We start from the raw sequence: 5911 nt of genomic DNA on the forward strand, positions 1-5911 counted from the left end.
ATTTTAAGCCTAGTGGAATGATAAAACTGACCAAACTTCACAATGGAGTTCCGTACACCTTGTTTGCACAGTCCCACCCCCACAAGGATGCCATGTACCTCCGTTACATTCAACAAACTCAACTCTCTGCCTTTGAGTTGGATCTGATTCATAGTGACCCCTCCTTGTGTTTCCAAGGTGGTATCACTATGGAAGTAGATTGCCCAATCTTCCTTCTGAGGAGTGGCTGGTGGGTTTGAACCACCAGCCTTCTGGTTAGCAGTCAAATGCCTTAAGCACTACGCCACCAGAGCTCCCTCTAGTTACATTATTAACAAGCTATCCAATCCCCTTGGTGGGCCACAAGCACCTCACATTTGCCTAGTTCCACCCAGTCATCTGGTGGGAGTCACAAAGACCATGGCTAGAAGACATATATATTAAGTGATTCACTGCATCACAAGGGAGAAAAGAAATGCCTGCAACCCAGGGTCTGATGGGCAAACAGGAAATAACCAGGAAGGGCTGACTACACTATGCAGGAGGGCCTTGAAGCCTAGACTTTAGGAACTGTTTGGGTTTTTACACCGGGGAGTTACAGAATCAGGTTTCAGTACTATGAAAATCATGGAGGGAGGCCAGTCAGTACCCTGCTGCCTTTAAAAAATGAGGGATAAGTCCCTGGGGGGAGACCCTATACATGGTATAAATGGTTAGTGTGCTAGGCTGCTAACTGCAAGTTTGCGGTTCAAATCCACCAAGGGAATACTTGGAAAAAAAAGTCCTAGAGATCTGCTTCGAAAAAACCAGCCATTGAAAACCCTATGGGCACAGTTCTACTCTGACACGCATGGGGTTGCCATGAATCACTGTAACTGGTACTGGTGATGCATTTAAGGAGAAGGGAGTGGGTTCAAGAGGCACATCTTAGATGGAGTAGCTGGGGATACACAGGATGAAGGGGAGAGAGGGGACGAGGATGGCTGAGCTTGGGCAGCTGGTGAAGAATGATTGTTGTTGTTGTTATGTGCCGTCTAGTCGGACCCGACTCATAGTGACCCCTCCTTGGGTTTCCGAGGCAGTATCACTACGGAAGTAGATTGCCCCATCTTCCTTCCGAGGAGTGGCTGGTGGGTTTGAACCGCCAGCCTTCTGGTTACCAGTCAAGTGCCTTAGCCACTATGCTACCAGAGAAGAATGATTAGCGTAAGCCGACTGGGAGAGGCAGGAGGAGCAGAGCTCTGTTGGATAAGCCCAAACCCATCCCTGATCTACCCTTATCCCTGCTCTGCTGCCTTCCCATCTCAGTACATGGCAATTCCTCTTTCCAGCTGCTTAGGCCTAAAGCCTGAGTAAACTTTAGCTTCTTTTTTCCTTTCTCACATCCCACATCCAAGCCATCATCAAACCCTGTTGGCGTAAATACATATCCAGAATCTGGCCATTTCTCATCACCTCCATTGCTACCCCTCTGGTCTCTGGTCCAAACCAATATCATATCTCACCTAGCTTTTTGCATTAACTTCCTTCTGCCCTTGCCTACCTACAGTCTACTCGTGACAAAACAGCTTGAGAGAGAGATCTTTTCAACACAATAGTCCTGAACCTTGGCTGCTGCGAAAAGGGTGTGGTGGTGGTATCTGACCTCCTCGGACTTCCCAAGAAGGAAAGAAAATTATCAGCAGCAGTCCAAAGCTGATTCCTAAGCCACCACCCTCTACCCTTCTTTACCAACCAACAGTTCCTCCCACAGCTCTCTCTACTTCTCTGTGGGGGTTTGATAATTCGTTGCAATGGCCACACAGAATTCACAGACAATACTCACAATTATGGGGTTTATTAGGGAAGTAACTGGTTATAATTCAGGATCAGAAACAAGTCAGGAGACAATTCTCTCAGAATAGCTTCCTTTCAGCCGCACTGCAGGCACACTTCTCTCTGGCCTTAGAGCCCTGCGGCCCTGAGGTCCTGCAAATTCTGCCCGCTCAGGCAAGTGTTACAGAGCTCTTTCAGCTCTGCCGATAGAGGCACAGGGATGTACCCCCACTCTGCCAGCAAGGCTACCACAGGAAAACACTTAGCTTTCTCACTCCATAGGCCAGGAAGCCTGCTTTCTGGCTCATTCTAGTGTCCTGGTCCTGCTGTCTCCACTACCACCTTCCCTCTGGGGTCTCTGCAGTGTTACAGTTCTCTCCTGGGTCAAGGAGGTCCCGCACAGGGATCTCAGGTCCAAGGTTGTGCTCCACTCCTACTTCTGCTGTCTTGATGGTAGTGAGAGCCCCCTTTTCTGCCCCTGGGATGGCTCATCGTATGCCTAGAGCGATGGCAAAACTGACCAGTCCCCACCTCATTTGCATGGTCCCACTCCCACAAGAGTGCCATGTACCTTATTTACATTATTAGCAAGCTATCCAGTCCCATTGGTGGGCCACAAGCACCTCATATTTGCATAGTCCCACTCAGTCATCTGGTGAGCATCACAAAGATCACAGCTAGAGTATTCACTGCACCTCAGTTGCACCTTAAAATCTGCTGTGGATTTCTCGAAAAATGCCTATGTTTGCCTCTCACGCCCAGATATTGTATTTAACTGTCATGGAGTGGTGCATCGAGTTTAAGAGAGTTCGAGTTTGAGCAGAGAAAAGCATATGACCACCAGATAGCAGTATTGTACAACAGGCTATTTATTGGAGCCAAAATATTGACAGGAGCTCTAGTGGTACAGTGGTTTAAAGTATTTGGCTGCTAACCAAAAGATCAGCAGTTCAAACCCACCAGCTTCTCCACAGGAGAAAGATGGGGCAGTTTGTTTCCATAAAGATTTATAGCCTTGGAAACTATTGGGCAGTTCTATAGGATCGCTGTAAGTCAGAGGGCAGTGGGGTGGATTTGGTTTAAAGTTTTGATAGTTCAAAGGCAGGGGCCAGTTCCTGCAGCAGGAGGCACTCCTGAGGCAAGCCGTGCAAGGAGGCACCAGAAGAGGAAGAAGGCGAGGAAAATCCCAGGGGAGAGTGAAGTGTCTGCATCACCTGGACATCACTGTCCAGGTAATGTCCCTGTGCAGCATGGTGGGGAGTCTCTGAGTCACAGAGCTCTAAAGGGCAGCGGCAAGTTGGGTTCTACAGCTCCAGGGTTTTATTTTATCTATGCCTAGCAGAGGAGCCCTGGTGGGGCTGTGGTTAAGCGCTGGACTGCTGACCAAAAAAGTTCAGTGGTTCAAACCCACTAGCTACTCCAGCGGAGAAAGACGTGGCAGTCTGCATTTGTAAAGACTTACAGCGTCAAAAATCTTAGATCCTTAGGCACTTCCACTCTGCCGAAGCTAGAGGGTCATCACAGTGGATTTTTGGTTATGGCTAGCAGAAGTTCGGTGCAGTTTGTGGAATATGTGAAGTAGTCAGGCTCTATATGGCTGAAAATCTGCTTATGCACAAAAATTGGATATGTAAAAATAAGAGTTTGGTGCCTGCACGCTTTTTGGGTTAGTAGGCCTGAGTTTGCTATGAAGAAATAAACACTTTAGCTCATTTCTATAACAGGTGGGACCCAGGGAGAGGTTGTTTTGGTTTTTAGAATATTTTATTGTGCATTAGTTGAAGGTTTACTTAGCAAATTAGTTTTCTAATCAATAATTCATATACAAATTGTTCCATGACATTGTTTGCCATCTGCAATGTGTCAGCACCCTCCCTTTTCCTCCCTGGGTTCCTCCTTTCCGTTTGTTGAGTTTCCCTCTTCCTTCCGGCCTTCTCATCTGTGGTTTTGGGCAAATATTGCCCTTCCGATCCCTTATAGTTGATTGTTCTAATGAGCACATTCTTCTAGGTGTTATTTATTTCTTATAGGCCTATTTATTAGGGGCTCTCATGGTGTAGTGGTTAAGGCATTTGGCTGCTAATCAAAAGGTAGGTGGTTTGAACCCACCAGCAGCTCCATGGAAGAAAGATGAGGCAGCTTGCTTATGTAAAGATTTACAGCCTTGGAAACCCAGTGGGGGTTGCCTTGAGTTGGAATTGACTTGATGACATAAGTGGTTTGGTTTGGTCTATTAATTGGCTGAAAGACGACCTCTGATAGTGTCTTTGGTTTCACGGTAGAAGGTTGTCTTAGGGCAACAGTCTTGGGGTTTTCTCCAATCTGTTTCAGACCAGTATGTGTAGTCTTTTTTTTTTTAATTTGAATTTTGTTCTACATTTTTAAACCATTGTAACTAGGACCTTCTATTGTGGTCAGTAGTAGTAGCTGGCATATAAAGTGAACATTTACACCAGGTAGGTACACTCCTTACAACAATCAACCATGGGCTATCAGAAGGGCGGGCAGTATTTGCACAGAAACCTAGCTCTGAGGGCAGGAATGCATAGGAAAGAAGGACACAGGGAAAAGGTAACCACAGGAACTAGGAAGAGAGCTGTTACATTATGGGGATTGCAGTCAGTGTCATGACCAAAATGTGTACCAACTCCTGTGCAGAAAAGGAATTTGCTCTGTACACTTTCACCCAAATCACAATTTTTAAAAAATTTCTTTCCGTGTGCAAACCTATTCTTGATTTTTTATAACAGTGGTCTCATACAATATTTGTCCTTTTGTGATTGACTTACTTCACTCAGCATAATGTCCTCAAGTTCATCATGTTGTGATGTTTCATTGACTTGTCATTAAAAAAAAAAAAATTATTGTGATTTGAGTGAAAGTGTACAGAGAAAATTCATTTTCCAGACAGCAGTTCATACACATTTTGTTTCATGATGATTCATCATTATTGTTGTAGAATAGTCCATTGTATGTATGTACCAAACTAAACCAAAAAGCAAACCCACTGCCGTCGAGTCAGATCTGACTCATAGTGACCCCTCCTTGGGTTTCCGAGGCAGTATCACTACAGAAGTGGGTTGCCCAACCTTCCTTCTGAGGAGTGGCTGGTGGGTTTGAACTGCCAGCCTTCTGGTTAGCAGTCAGGTGCCTTAGCCAGTATGCCACCAGTGCTCCTATGTATGTACCACAATCTGTTTATGTATTCATCCACTGATGGACATTCGTTTCCATCTTTTTGCTATTGGAAATAATATTGTGATAAACATAGGTGTGCATATGTCTATTCATGTCATAGCTCTTATTTCTCTAGGGTTTATATCTAGGAGCAGGATTGCTGGATCATATGGTATTTTTATTTCTAGTTTTTTAAGGAAGTGTCATCCTGTTTTCCATAGTGATTTACCATTTTGTAGTCCCACCAGCAGGAGCTCTGGTGGCATAGTGCCTAAAGCATTTGACTGCTAACCAGAAGGCTGGGGGTTCAAACCCACCAGCCACTCCTCAGAAGGAAGATTGGGCAATCTACTTCCATAGTGATAGTGCCTGGGAGACCCAAGGAGGGGTCGCTATGAGTCAGATCTGACTTAACGGCAGTGAGTGAGTCCCACCAGCAGTATCTAAGAATTCCAATCTCCCCAGAGGCTCACGAGCATTTTTTATTCTTTATTTTTTGATCAGTGCCATTATTGCCAGGGTGAGATGGTATATCACTGTAATTCTGATGGCTAATGCTTCTGAACATCTTTGCATGTGTTTGTTAGCCACCTGAATGACTTCTTTGGTGAAGAGTCTGTTCATGTCCTTTGCCCATTTTTAAATTGGACTGTCTGTCCTTTTGTTGTTAAGGTGTGTTGAAGCTTTTCCATACATTTTAGATATTAGGCCCTATTCTGGTTCCCTAGTGCCGCTCTGACAAGATTATACCACAAATGGGATGGCCTTACCACATAGGAGTTTATTCACTTACAATTTGGAGGCTTTAAGTCTGAGTGCAAAGTGCCAGGCTCTAGGGGCTGGGTGAAAGCCCCGCAGCCTTGGGCTTTAGCTCTGCCTCCGCTCCCGGCCCACTGGAGCTAGAGGCTTTTCTTCCCTCAGACAGCTGCTGGCTGCTGAG

Source organism: Orycteropus afer, unplaced genomic scaffold, assembly GCF_000298275.1.
Source record: "Orycteropus afer afer isolate SDZICR_OR568_19922 unplaced genomic scaffold, OryAfe1.0 scaffold00330, whole genome shotgun sequence".
In the NCBI taxonomy this organism is placed as follows: Eukaryota; Metazoa; Chordata; class Mammalia; order Tubulidentata; family Orycteropodidae; genus Orycteropus; species Orycteropus afer.